At 39.8% G+C, this 14,819-nt stretch overlaps 1 long non-coding RNA gene and 1 pseudogene across 1 annotated transcript in view; both read left to right on the top strand.

The window, feature by feature from the left end:
- The first annotated feature begins 825 nt into the window (after positions 1–825).
- Positions 826–14,819, top strand: part of LOC103346421 (ras GTPase-activating protein 4B) — a 121,123-nt gene continuing 107,129 nt past the window's right edge. Inside the window, exon 1 of the long non-coding RNA XR_011387019.1 lies at positions 826–2,337. This is a non-coding gene — a long non-coding RNA (ras GTPase-activating protein 4B). The remainder of the gene's footprint in view (positions 2,338–14,819) is intronic.
- LOC127489612 (protein CDV3 homolog pseudogene) overlaps positions 9,664–14,819 on the top strand; it is a 15,429-nt pseudogene continuing 10,273 nt past the window's right edge.

Raw genomic sequence — 14,819 nt, 5'->3', positions numbered from 1 at the left:
AATCTGAAGCCAGGAGGCAGGTGCTTCCTTCCAGTCTCCCATATAGGTGCAGGGTCCAAGCACTTGGGCCATCCTCCACTGCCTTCCCAGGCCACAGCAGAGAGCTGGACTGGAAGAGGAGCAATCGAGAATAGAACCCGGAGTGCTGGCGCCACAGGTGGAGGATTAGCCTAGTAATCCGTGTCGCTGGCCTAAAACTATTTTTAAAAGTAAAATCTACTGTACATATCACAACTTGTCTTCTGGCCAGAATTCCTGGATTTGAATTTGGGGTCTGCTGTGGGTGGGCTGTATGAGTTTAGGCAAATCACTTGACCTTCTTGTACTTAGTTACTTCCTTTACAAGACGCCTAATATGTTACCTACCTCACAGAACTGTGAGGATTAACAATGCTTTAACACATGAACAATGCTTAATACAACACTTTGTAATTGTGTATTATGTGCTGAAAAATCTATTGTCATCAATACTAAGGGTTTCTCTCATAGTGACCCCTTTTAATATGGATTTTAGTGACACAGAATCTTGAAAATAGCAATGACAATCAAACCTGGTTTATTTATCCCTGCATATAATAAAAGTAACACTGTCTTTTCTCTTTTGCTTTGTTAGAAGATTTGACGTAAAGTTAATTATTTACTAGTAGTAGTGTATTTTCCTTGTTCCTACATGTTTCTTTTGAAGTTAATCCCACTTGTAGAGTATTACTGTACATAAAATCGCTAAGTAGAGCACTTAGGAGGTAGTGCTTTACCTTAAATTGTTGCTAAATACATCTTTTAAATTGTTTCAATAAGAAAATTGAAGTATTTCTTTAAGTGTATATGGAATTGCAATATATGGAATTACAATATATGGAATGCCTGGACCTGCTGTTCCAGCTGGAGCTGGGCTGCAACAGCGAGGCCAACTGCTCTTTTGCAGCAACTCTCTGGCCTCCAACTCTACAGAGTCTTTTCTGAAGGTGGCAGGGTGTGGAATCTGCAAGGCGTGCTGGGCCCCATCCTTGACTGGGTGTTTGAAGAGAAGTACGTGGAGCTGGGCAACAGCAAGGTGGAAGTTAAGGACCTATGGTGCTCTGGGCTGCTCTGCCTGCAGACCTAGGCTGAGGTGCTGGAGCAGAGTGTACAAACGCTGCGCGCCCACCTGAGGGCGCTGCTGAGCGCAAGCTGTCGCTGGGTTCGCGCATGCCCCGCCGTGGTCCGCGCCACCTTCCACCCGCTCTTCCCCAACGCCCAGCGTAAGAACGTGCGGCTCCTCGCCATCCCCGGCTTCGTGTGTCCGCGCTTCTTCTCTCCGGCCATCATGTCGCCCAAGCTCTTCTCCCTGCGGGAGCGGCACGCGAACGCCCGAACCAGTCGTACCCTGCTCCTGCTGTCCCAAGCCATTCAGAACGCGGGCAACACGGACACGATGGTGCCCAGGGCCAAGGAGGCGTGGATGGAGCCTCTGCAGCCCACAGTGTGCCGGGCGTGGGGCCGCTGAAGGACTTCATCACCAAGCTCTTGGACATTGAGGAGGAGGAGGCGGAGCTGCACCTGCAGCCTTCTCTGAGCTTGCAGGTGCTGCCGGTGAAGGAGGGGCCGCTTTTCGTCCACAGGACCAAGGCCAAGGATCCCCTGGCCACCTCCTTCAGGAAGCTCTGCTTCTCCCTCACCACCGAGGCCCTCAGCTTCTCCCAGACGCCCGGCTCCAGGAACAGCGCCCTCCTCAAGCTGGCCCACATCCAGGTGGCCGAAAAGGTGGAGAAGAGCTTCTGCAGCTCCCTCGTCATGCGGGTCATCTACACGGAGGACGCGGGCGGGCCCCAGACCGCCCACCTGCAGTGCAAGTGTGTGAATGAGCTGAGCCAGTGGGTGTCGGCGCTGCGGAAGTGAGCGCCAACAACCCGGCCTGCTGGGTTCCTGCCACCCTGGCGTCTTCCGCGGGCACAAGTGGAGCAACGGGGACAAGTCAGGTGGGGGCCGCAACAGGACACAGTCATGGGTGACCCTGCAGGAGCGGAGTGGCCCTCTGGACCACGACCTGGAGGCCCAGCTCCTCTCCCAGCGCCTGCAGGGCGCGGAGCCTGCACTACGGAAGATGTGTTGGGAGCTGTCTGCAAGATCAAATAAGAAATATGGAATTAAATGTTAATTTTGGTGCAAAAATTTCTTAAATGCACACTTCTTTCATACTAAACATTGTCCACTGATGATAAGAACCCCTTGTGTTTATGGTCTTAAATATATTTGAACCAAAATGAGCATAATATGTGAAACCTTGTCATGTTTGTCTTCAGTTTCTTCTATGAAGCCCAAAGTCAGGAGCCTCTCTGCCCAGCCATGATGTTTCAAGTGAGTATTCCATGCTTTGTCATATTTTTGGAGTTCTATAATCATAAGCACAGTCTAATATAAATGCATTTTCATTTATCACCAAATTTTTCATATTATTTACAATAACTCCTCATCCACCAGTAGCCCCAGACAGGCATTAATCTAAACTCAGTCTCCAGAGGTCAGCCATTCTTTTGGATATGCTACAATGTGTGGGGTTTTGCTTCTGATTTCCTCTGTTTCTTAAAATATGTTGACTTTCATTATTTTTGTGGTCGTTCATTTCTTAATTGATTTGTATTGCCAAATAGTATGCCATTACAAAAGATATACAGCATGCTGTTTTTCTTACATATTAATATTTGGGTTGCTTTCATGAATATTGCTGCAGTGAACCTTTATTGGTGTGTGGATTTTGTATCTTTTGGTGGCATGCCTGGGAGATAAACTACTGAGGCAATAAACAGTCCCATGTAGAACATGCTGAGAAACTGCCAAATGATTGTCCATAATGGCTGCACTGGAATTTTATGAGGGTTCCATGCTCTTCCTGTCCCTGGCAACATTTGTCTATGGCTGAATCATTTTACTATATATGAATTGATATATTTCCCAAGATTTGATTTCATTTTCAATGACTAATAGCAACCATATTTTTTCTGTATTAAAATTAAAATGTCTTACTGAAATCACTGCTGTGTTTTAAAAATTGCGTGCTCTTATATTTTTCTTTTCTAGTATAAAATCCAATTTTTTAAATTTCTTAGTAATATTTTCACTTTGATGCTACATTGAATGCTAATGCTAATTGTATTTTCATGATTCTCATTGCTACTGTATAGAAATACGATTCATGCTTATATCTTTATTTTATATTCTGAACATCACTGAGTTTTACTTTGGGATTTTAGTGAATACCTCAGAATGTCTCTTGCTTGCAAATATGTCTTAGATGTTACAAGGCATGTTTGCTCTTTTGTATGCAATCTGGAGTTTTTCCTTGTGTGTGTATGATTTCTTTAGCACAATCATCGATTACATTGCTGTATAGAAGTGTTAAAATATCTATGCCTCATTCACATTTTGAAGGAATTTACTATTGATTTTACATAGGCGCCCTTCCTGTGGCGAGATTCTCTTCAATTCAGTTTGTTTAGGGTTTAAATCATAAGCTGAATTTAGTCAGCTTTTTCTCTATCAATGAATTTATCAAAGATTGATTTTCTTTTATTAGCATAGCTTATTATATTAAATGATTGTCCTTAGTATTAATATATTTTTTTTAATTTGAGAGGCATAGGGAGAGAGAAAAAAAGGGAGAATGATGGAATGAATGCTACTCTCATCTCAATGACCAGGTCTGAGATGGAACTGGAACCAGAGCCAGATGCCAGAATCCACAAACATAATCCTGGCTTCCTTGTGGGTGGCAAAGACCCCAATTACTTGTCCCATCACCACTTTCTCCCATATTCTGCATTGACAGGAAGCTGGAGTCAGGAGCCAGAGCTGAGAATTGAATGAAAACACTGGAATATGGGATGCAAGCATCTTAACTGAGAGGCCAAATGCCCACTCTTAGTCTCTCTGTATTCAACTCCTTTGGTCTGTGTATCTGTTTTATTGCTAATATGATACTTTTTGGTTATTTTTATTTTGGATTAAGGAAATGTCAGACCTTCAACTTTTATCATTTTTTGGAATTAACAATTTATTCATTTATTTGTAAATACTTTAGGAATATAGTGATTTTTCCTCACACTCCCACTCTTCTTCCTCCACCTTCTTCTACTCCCAGTCTTATTTTTACTAAGAACTATTTTCTTTTTTTTTTTTTAACAGGCAGAGTGGACAGTGAGAGAGACAGAGAGAAAGGTCTTCCTTTGCCGTTGGTTCACCCTCCAATGGCCGCCGCGGGCAGCGCGCTGCAGCCAGCGCACCGCGCTGATCCGATGGCAGGAGCCAGGAGCCAGGTGCTTTTCCTGGTCTCCCATGGGGTGCAGGGCCCAAGCACCTGGGCCATCCTCCACTGCACTCCCTGGCCACAGCAGAGAGCTGGCCTGGAAGAGGGGCAACCGGGACAGAATCCGGCGCCCCAACCGGGACTAGAACCCGGTGTGCCAGTGCCGCTAGGCGGAGGATTAGCCTAGTGAGCCGCGGCGCCGGCCTAAGAACTATTTTCAATTAACTTTATACACATTCAATGAAGTATACTAAGAGTTCCACAAAGTACATGAAAAAAACTTTTCTCAACAGTCAAGACAAGTGTTTTTCAAAGTTGTGAAATCTCAAAATGTTAATTCCACTTCTATAGATTACTATTTAGGTGTTTTCTTAGTTATCGCTGATAATAGAGACCATATTTAACTTTTGTGGCCTGGCTTTTTTCACTAAGGAAGATGTTGTCCTGTTACATCCTTTTTTTCCAACTGATAGGTTTTCTTTTTTTTTTTACTGCTGTGTAGTATTCCATGGTGTGCATACCCCATAATTTAACTTGTCTTCAGTTGATGGACATTTGGATTGATTAGATATCCTAGGTGTTGTGAATTGAGCTGCAATAAACATAGGGTACAGATAACTCTTGCATATGCAACTTTTAATTCCATTGGTCAAAATCCCAGGAGCAGAATGGCTGGGTTACATGGTAGATCTATATTCAGGTTTCTGAAGTATCACCATACTGTCTTCCAATGTTGCTGTAACATCAGTGAATTGGGGTACCTTTTTACATACATTCTCACCAGGATTTATTGTTTGTTGACTTATGTATGAAAGCCATTCAAATGGATGTGAAGTGAAACTTCAATATGGTTTTGATTTGTGTTTCCATGATAGATAGTGATCCTGATCATTTTTTCATGTGTCTGTTGACACATTTGGATTTCTTGTTTTGAAAATTAACTGTTTAAGTCCTTTGCCTATCTCTTAACTGGATTGTTTCTTTTATTGTTGCTCAGTTTCTTGAGTTCTTTATATACTATGGTTATTAATCCTTTATCAGTGGTATAGTTTGTAAATGATTTCTCCCATTCTGTGGTGGCCTCTTCACTTTGCTGAGTGTTTCTTTTGCAGTGCAGAATCTTCTCTCATTGATATAATCTCAATTACCAATTTTGCCTTTGATTCACTGGGCATCTGGGGTCTTTTCCAAGAACTCTTTGTCTATGCCAGTTGAAGAGACTCCAGGGGTTGATTTTCACTCTTTTGTCAAAGATAAATTGGTTGTAGATATATGGATTTATTTCTGTAATTTCTATTCTGTTTATTGGTCTGCCCATCTGTTTTCCTGCAGTACCTGGATGTTTTGATGATACATGTCTGGCAGTAAATTGTGAAATCTGGAATTGTGATGCCTCTGGCTTTGTTTTTATTGTATAAGATTCCTTTAGCTATTGAGGTCTGTTGTGTTTCCATCTGGATTTCAGTATCATTTTCTCTATGTCTAAGAAGAATGTCCTTGGTATTTTTTATTGGCATAGCATCAAATGTGTAAATTGCTTTTGGCAGTATGGTCATTTAGATGATATTGATTCTTCTAATCCATGAACAGGGACCATTTTGGATTTATTGTGTCTTCTTCTATTCATTCTTTAATGATTTGTAATTCTCATCATAGAGAGCTTTGAAATCATCTATTTGCTAATCATATGGTTTTTGTTTTTCAGTTTGTGAATGCAAGGTATCACATTGATTTGCATATATTGAACCATCTCTGCATATGTGAGATAAATCCCACTTGTTCTGGAAAAATGATCTTTCTGATGTGTTGTTGGATTCAATTGACTAGTATTTTGTTGATTTTTATATCAATGTTTCTCTGTTGTATTTTTTTCAGGTTTAAAGAATGAGGTGATGCTGGCTTCATAGAAGGAGTTGGAGAGGATTCCCTCTCTTTCAATTGTTTTGAATAGATTGAGAAGAATTGTATTTAGTTCTTCGTTAAATGTCTGGTAGAATTTAGCAGTGAAGCCATCCAGTCCTGTACTTTTCTTTGCTGGGATTGTCTTTATTATTGATTCAGTTTCTATCTATTGGCCAGTTTAGGTTTTCTGTGTGCTAAATTTAGGTAATTGTATGAGTCCAGAAATCTAATCATTTCTTCTATGTTTCCCTATTTTTTTGCATACTGCTCTTTGTGGTAATTTCTGATGATTCTTTTTTTTGGGGGGGGTATCTGTTATTATATTTCCTTTTTCAACTCTACTTTTATTTCTTGGTTTTCTTCCTCCTTTTTGGTTACTTAGGCCAATGGCACATCAATTTGTTTATTTTTTCAAAAAGTCTACTTTTCATTTTGCTGATATTTTGTATTCTTTTTTTGGTTTCAATTTTGTTCAGTTCTTCTCTAGTTTTAAGTATTTCCTTTCTCCTACTAGTTTTGGGTTTGGTTTGCTGTTGTTTATCTAGGACCTTAAGATGCACTGATAGCTCATTTATTTGGTGCCTTTCCAATTTCTCCATGTAGTTACCAGCTACTATAAACTTTCCTCTTAACACTGTTTTTGCTATATCCCCTAAGTTTTGATGTATTGTATTGTATTGATGTATTGTATTGGTATCTTCCACCAATCCCAACTCTGCTACCCACATGCCGAGTACGCTGCTCTCCTCCAATCAGGAGCAGGATCAGCTCCTGCAGGTCATCATTCAAGTTGGCGAGAGGCAGCTGCATAGAAGTTGTTTACTCCCTTCTCAGCGCCATATTGTGGGAGAGCAGATGCATAGAATAAGTCTTAATTCCAGTAACTTAGTCTAGTCCGAGTTGCTCCCCATAATCTTCATTCATTCCAGAATTTTTTTTATTTTTTTTATTTCTTCAGTGACCCACTATTCATTCAGGAGCATATTGTTCAGTATACAAGTGTTTGCATATGTTCTAGAGATTCTTGAGTTGCTGATTTCCAAGTTCATTCCATTGTCTTTAGAGAAGAAGCATAGTATGATTTCATTTTTTTTAATTTCCTGAGGTTTGCTTTGTAGCCTAGTATCTGATCTATCATTAAGAATATTTCATGCACTACTGATGTGAATGTATATTCTGCATCTGTAGAATGAAAAGTTCTGTAGATATCTGTTAGGTCCATTTGGTCTATATAAAAATTAACTCTGTTGTTTTCTGATTTTCTGTCTGGTTGATCTGTCCATTGCTGAAAATATAGTATTGAAGTCCCCCATTACTACTGTTTTGAAGTTTATGTCTCCCTTTAGACCCATTAACATTTCTTTTAAATAGCAAATAACCCTTAATTAGGTGCATATACAATAACACTAGCCACATCTTCCTGTTGAATTGATACTTTCTTTTTTTTTAAACAGTTTTTGTGTTAAATTCTATTTTGTCTGATATTAGGATGGCTATTCCAGCTCTGTTTTGGTTTCTGTCAGCATGGAATAACTTTTTTCATCCGTTCACTTTCAGTCTGGGTTTATCTTTGGGGGATGCACTTCTTGTAGGCAGCAAGTAGATGGATTTTGTTTTTTAATCCATTCAGCCAGTCTGTATCTTTTCACTGGAGAGTTGAGGCCATTTACATTCAGGGTGACTATTGATAAGTAACATATTGGCCCTGCCATTTTTACATAAATATTACTGTTGTTTACTTTGGATTTCTTGTAAACTTTGGGAGATTTTCTGGTTTCACCTTCTTTTGTAGTGATGACTATGTTTCTGTGTGTAGCACATTCTAAAGCATCTTTTGTATGGCTGGAGGAGTGGTGACAAACTCTTGATTTCTGTTTGTTATGGAAGGTCTTTATTTCACCTTCATTCATAAATGAAAGCTTAGCAGTATATAGTATTCTAGGTTGACAGTTTTTTTCACTTTAGATTTGGAATATATCTTGCCATTCTTTTCTAGGCTGTGGGTTTTCTGATGAGAAGTCTGCTGTGAGTCTAATTGGAGATCCTCTGAAAGTGTACTGTTGTTTCTCTGGTGCACATTTTACAATCTTTATGTTTTATTGTGGAGAGTTTGACTACAATGTGTCATGGTGAAGATCGTTTCTGGTCATATCCATTAGGAGTTCTGTGTGCTTGCTGTACTTGGACATCCCTTCCTTTCTCCAAATTATGGATTTTTTTTCTGTAATTATTTTACTAAATAAACCTTCTAATCCTTTTTCTCTTTTCACACCTTCAGAAATTTGTAAAGCCACGTATCTTGGGTCATTTGATAATATCACATAAATCTCTGATACTGCTTTTAGCTTTCTAACTTCTTCTTCTTCTTCTTCTTCTTCTTCTTTTTTTTTTTTTTTGGAGCTGTCTTAAATTTCCAGAGATTTGTCTTCCAACTCTTATATTCTTTCTTCCTCCTCATCGAGTCTGTTCTTAAGACTTTCTACTGCATTTTTTATTTGTTCAGTTGAATTTTTCATATCTAATATTTCATTTTGTTTTCACTTTAACATCTCAATTTCACTGGGAAACGTTTCTTTTTTGTCATGTACTAATTTCTTTTTTTAAATGATTTATTAATTTGAAAGAGTTACACAGAGAAGAAAAGGCAGAGAGAGAGATAGAAAGAGAGCCTTCAATCTGCTTGCTTACTCTGCAGTTAGCCAGAAGGGATGGAGCTGCACCTATCCAAAGACAGGGGCCAGGATTCTCCTCCAGGTCCCCCATGCAGGTGCAGTGTCCCAAGGTGTTGGGCCATCTTCCAAAACTTTCCTAGGCTACAACAGAGAGCTGGATCAGAAGAGGAGCATCCAGGACACCTTCTGGCACTGGTATGGGATGCCAGCACTGCAGGCAGTGGTTCCACCTGCTATGACCTGACACCTTCCTCTTACAAAGTTCTTTAGTTCATGAATTTGGTTTTCATTACTTATAATACTATGATCAATTTTTTGAATTCCATTTCTGGCATTTCTTCAATCTCTCCATCATATTCTATTATTGAAAAGTTTTGTTCTTTTGGGATCATTGTGTTGTCTTCCATATTCTTATTTCTTGAATTGTTTCATTTATTATTAGGCATTTGTAGTTATATTTATTTTTTCCCTCTGTCGTGTCTTTTATCTTGGACTGTGCTTCCTTGGCTTAGGAGAGTGTCTGTTCTCTCAATTAATACCCAGAGGTGAATAATGCTGGGTGCGGTCAAGGAGTTCTGCACAGTGTTTAAGGTTAAGGGAGTGCCCAGGGTGACACCCAAGATGGACGTGGTAAATCTCCTCTCTTTTACCAGAAGGGAGACTTGTTCTGCTCCATTGGCATATTCTCATGCTCACCCACTCTCCTCAAAGGAGACTAGTGCCTATGCATGAGCACCAGTGGGTATAATTTTCATACTCACTGCCACAAGAACAACACAAAGAATCTATCCAGTTCTCTCTGTGAACATGGATTCTGCAACAACGACCCTCACCAGGAAATCAGGTACAGAGCATGTGGAGCCAACCACAATGATTGCCCAAAGGACCAGACACACCCTGCACCCTCCCACACACCCACTGCATTTTCACAGTCCTGGCACCCTAGCATCCCACAGTCATGAACGTTCAGCCCCCTGTCAATTCTCCCATCCATTCTCAAACGTCTCCTCTCAGCTGGTTGCTGGGCACACAAACATGAGCTGGTGCATCTGTTACGTATGTCAAAAATGGTGCCAACCTTCTCTCAGCCAGTTACATGACGGCACTGCTGGATGATTGAGGAGAGAGAAATATGTCCCCTTTTTTCCCTCTAGGTTTGCAGGTACACTGTCCCCCCTCCCCACAGTGCTCCAAAAAGGCCCATGCCAGGCTCTTCCCACAGCTTTATCACCAGTGACTTAGGCTGTTGCAGTCTGGCCTCAGCTCATTCCAGGGATGGTGCTGAGGCTCTCGGCTACTGGGGTCTTGAGCTCTGCACATCATCACCCTCCACATATGTCCACAGTGCCCCGCAATTTGCATGTAGTTTCCTCTGCTGTTTTCTCCCTACCCCTTCCCTGTGATTGCACTCTACTCTCTAACACTTCGACAAAAATTCTGAGCCAATAAACCTGTTTTGTTTTTGATTTAGCTAGTCTATGACACTTATGTGGGCAACATGAAGTGAGGTCAGACGCCAGAGAGAGCTATGCTGAGAGGTCAAGGTCCCGGACTGAGACCCTGCTTCTTACACTTTTGGGAAACTTGGGGAATCAGGTCACCCTGCGAAGAAGAGAGGAGCCGAGGACCCCATAAATGACAGCCCCTCATGGGCATGAACCCCATCACACAGCCCAGGTTCTCCCTAGTGACCATGTGGTCCCCACTGCACTATCAGGGAAGACATGAGGCTGACGCCACACAGCTGCCCAGAGAGGACTCCAAGGCTTCTGGGCTGAAAAGTCCCTGCCAGGAAAGGGCAGGACTCCTAGAGTCCAGGTGTCAGCCCAGCCCTGACCCTGTGGACAGAGGGGCTGAGGGCAGTGCTGTGCTGCCAGCAAGACAGGACCACAGACTCCAGAGCCTTCACCGCCTTCCCCATCTCTCACATCTGCCCTGCACTCACCTTCTCATGGCTTCTGAGGGGTATGGAATCCTGTGGGGAAAGACCCTCAGAGAACAGTAGATGAACCTCCCAGCAGCACAGACCCTCCTCAGACCTCTCTCCACCGTAGAACTGGACAATGATATGGCGTCATGATCTCACAAGATTATGTGGTGTTTATGCTGCTTCTCATGATTGATAGCCATGAGACATCACAAAAGATGCAACCAATCAAAATCCTCCACAGCGTTGCCATGCCAGATGGGAAAAAATAAGAGGGGAGATCTGGGTTCAGTACCAAAACTTCATTCTCCAGGGCTCCAGCCTGCCTGCAGCGGGTGGGCTTTCACCCCTGGCCCTGCCCTCTGCTGGGCTCCCTCCTGCTTCCTGGTCTCTGTCACTCAGAGGATCCTACGTGGAGGTTGTACTACCTGCTTCAGGTCAGTTACTATCTAATGGCTATTTACTAGCATCTGAGCCTTTCTTTCCAACTTACATGTGACACGTTTCTCTGCTGAGTCATTTGTGTTTTTTAAATATTGATTTAAATAATGTTTTAAAACGTCATATTATCACTATGCTCCTAAATCCATATGTATTAAGCACACAAAATTTGCTCACCTATATAAATAAAATATTTTTAAAATAAAAATAAAGGGAAATGAAAACAATTGGATTTTCAATAGTATCAAAAGGAATAAAGTACTTAAATATGAAGTAAATCAAGGAAATAACATATCTAAACGCTGGAACTTACAAAGGATTATGCAAAGTATTAATGATCTAAAAATATGTAGAAATATATAGTGCATTCATGAATTATAAAGTATATATGTGAATTCAATAAGATTCTAAGTGATCTATAGATTCAAATGATTTTTTATAACATCCCAGTAGTTACTTTTAGCAGAAAATTTTAAAAAACTATACAGAAATTCATATGGAACACAAAAGGATCCAAATACCCCCAATAACTGAAAAATAAAATCAAAGGGGAGTTTCAAGATGGCAGCATAGGATGGAAACTTACTACTCTAGTCTAAGGTCCTGGTTGCTCCTCTTCCAGTCCAGCTCTCTGCTGTGGCCCAGAAGGGCAGTGAAGGATGGCCCAAGAGGTTGGGTCCCTGCACCCATGTGGGAGACCAGGAGGAAGCACCTGGCTCCTGGCTTTGGATCGGCACAGCGCGCCAGCCATAGCGGCCATTTGGAGGGTGAACCAATGGAAGGAAGACCTTTCTCTCTGTCTCTCTCTCTCACTAACTCTATCTGTCAAATAAATAAAAAAATTAAAAAAAGAAAAACAAAACAAAATAGAAATTTTAGTTAGTCACATATATGCATGCTTTAAAAATTATTTCCACTACATGATAACTTTCTCAATCCCAAAAATACAAGTCTAGATTCCTAAATTACTTTAATTTAGAATTTAATATAAGATAATTTTTAAGTTTTTTTATCGTAGGCTTAAATGTCTGCATTAATAATTCTAGCAGAACTTGATTTAGGAATAATATTTTTAATAATTACTAATGGATAGAAACAAAGCAACAGATTCATGAAAGATTTGAGCATAAAAAGTTATAATTGTTATATTAATTCAGAATGTATTTGCAATTGTATTAACATATAGTTTATACACCAGAATATTTACTTCATGCAAAATAGTCTCACTATGAAATCCAAGCTCTTAAGGAATCAGTCTCAATCCATAAGTCTTTTTATTGATATTGGAAGGAATGGTAAATCCTATATTTATTTTCATTAGCTTTGGTAGAATAATACATAAATATATGATTAATATTTCAGACATAACAAATATGAAATATAAATATAATAAGAATGTAACTTTCAGTTAAGTGCATTTTATTTAAACCTGTAGGGATTAATGTTAGGACATATAAAAAAGCATATTATGATGGAGCAGAGTGAACAGGGAAGGGATAAATAGCTGTCAAGATATGTCAAACAGTTTTGGAATATGGGAAAGTGGTTTCCCAGTGATACTAAGAAAAGCAAGGCTAAAACAGATTTCTGAAAATAATTTCTTATTTGTGATCCCAAAGTTGTGAAGGGTATTATGAGCATTTGGATTTAAGAAGTATAAATTCTTGATCCTTTTTATACCCCTATTCAACCAAAAGATTGCACCATCCATCCCAACAGAAGACTGGAGATTTGCTCTTTGGAGAGGCAGACAAAAAAAAAAAAAACTAAAATGAGGACCACAATACTCACAACCGAGGCACCATTTTCAAGATTCCTCTATAGAAAATCTGTTTCAGTAGACAATATGACTTATCTTGCTGACAGTTGGGTATCCTCAATCAAAAGATCTCAGGTTCTGCATAATCCCTCACAGTGGACTGCTCTTTTGACAACCTTACATAGTATTTATGATCAGTTTTTTATTCACTTATAAATGGATACAGAATTTCCATCTTACTGTCTGATAAGATTATTTACTGCAAATAATCAACCATGTACCTCACTGAAAACTGCTATTGAGATCCAGAGGTGTTCTTTTTTTATATCTTGTTTTCTAGTATTTGGCAGCATTTTGGAGTTCATAGCTATACAACTATAATGAGATCAGTTTTAGGTAGAATCACATGGTTATGGTCCTCATAGATGTTTAATTTTCACTTTCTAATTAATAGTACTTAATTCATGGAATTAAGCATTATCTGAAATGCTTTAAAAATAGAACCAAATGTTTCTTGTCCCAGATTGTATTTCCTAATAGTTTGTGTGTAAATATTTGTAATGCTTTACTCTTTACTTTTCCAAATTCTTTCTGTATATCATCTTCTTTGATATATTTACAGAAAAGTTAGGATTACAACAATAGTGTCTTGAGACTTAGTGAATTTAAGGGATTGTCTTAAAGTCATGTGCAGAAATAAGACTAGAATGTATACACACTTATATGGCTTCTATTTTACCAAAATTCTACATTCTGTTTATAAAAATCCACAGCTCTTTTGTTTCATTTTCAACTTAGAGGATTTTTTTAAGAAAAATAAGTGCATTTTTTTTACCTAAGGAACCCATAATTAATATGGGGAAAACAAAAGCTAAAAAGAATCCATATAAGCATTCAGATAGGTTTGCAGGTTATGGCCTTTCAGTTATTATTCAGAGTCTACCATCTAATGGTTAGTGGATATGGTAGGTAACTAATCACAGATGTCTCTATTAAATTACTGAATTTTTTTTGACAGACAGAATGGACAGTGAGAGAGAGAGAGACAGAAAGGTATTCCTTTTCCGTTGGTTCACCCTCCAGTGGCCACTGCAACCGGTGCGGTGCAGCTGGTGCACCATGTGGATCCAAAGGTAGGAGCCAGGTGCTTCTCCTGGTCTCCAACATGGGTGTAGGGCCCAAGGACTTAGGCCATCTGCCACTGCACTCCCAGGTTTAATTAACATGTCATAAGTGCTGTAATCTTCCATCCGTTAGGGTACTAAAGTATGAAATAGACATCTTTGAGGTTACAGGAAATGATGAAATACTCTAATTAAATAACTTTTTTGCTCTTTCTGGAGTACACAAGTCACTCTAGCCTCAGGTCAGAGAAGACCGCTTGGAGGAAAGCTGTTGGAATTGTGCAGCAGTATGCAACTAGTTAAGATTTACATTTTTAGGTGGATCCCTCTGCAGTGGCATAGAACATTGGAGGTTGGAGATGGGAAAATCATGACAGAGATGCTATTTTTGTGTGCAAGGAGTTAAGAGTAGAACACTGCACATTTCATATCTAGGAATTGCATTATCCTGTTTGATAGTAAAGGTTATGTGCTTATTTGAAAAATCTGTTTCCAATCTTTCCATTTGAGAGTCTTTTACTGAAAAGAAAAAAAAGAAAACTGTCATGAACACCTAAATATTCTTTGTTCATATTTATTGTTTGCCTGTTAATTCTATTTGCTTTTTCCCATGGGCTCTCATGCTTTGCATCACTTTTTTTTTTTTGACAGGCAGAGTGGACAGTGAGAGAGAGAGAGAGAGAGACAGAGAGAAAGGTCTTCCTTTTGCCAT

The sequence above is a fragment of the Oryctolagus cuniculus genome, chromosome 3 (assembly GCF_964237555.1).
Source record: "Oryctolagus cuniculus chromosome 3, mOryCun1.1, whole genome shotgun sequence".
NCBI lineage: Eukaryota > Metazoa > Chordata > Mammalia > Lagomorpha > Leporidae > Oryctolagus > Oryctolagus cuniculus.
Note: the sequence above shows the minus strand (reverse complement) of the source record. Positions and strands in the feature narration are given on the sequence as shown.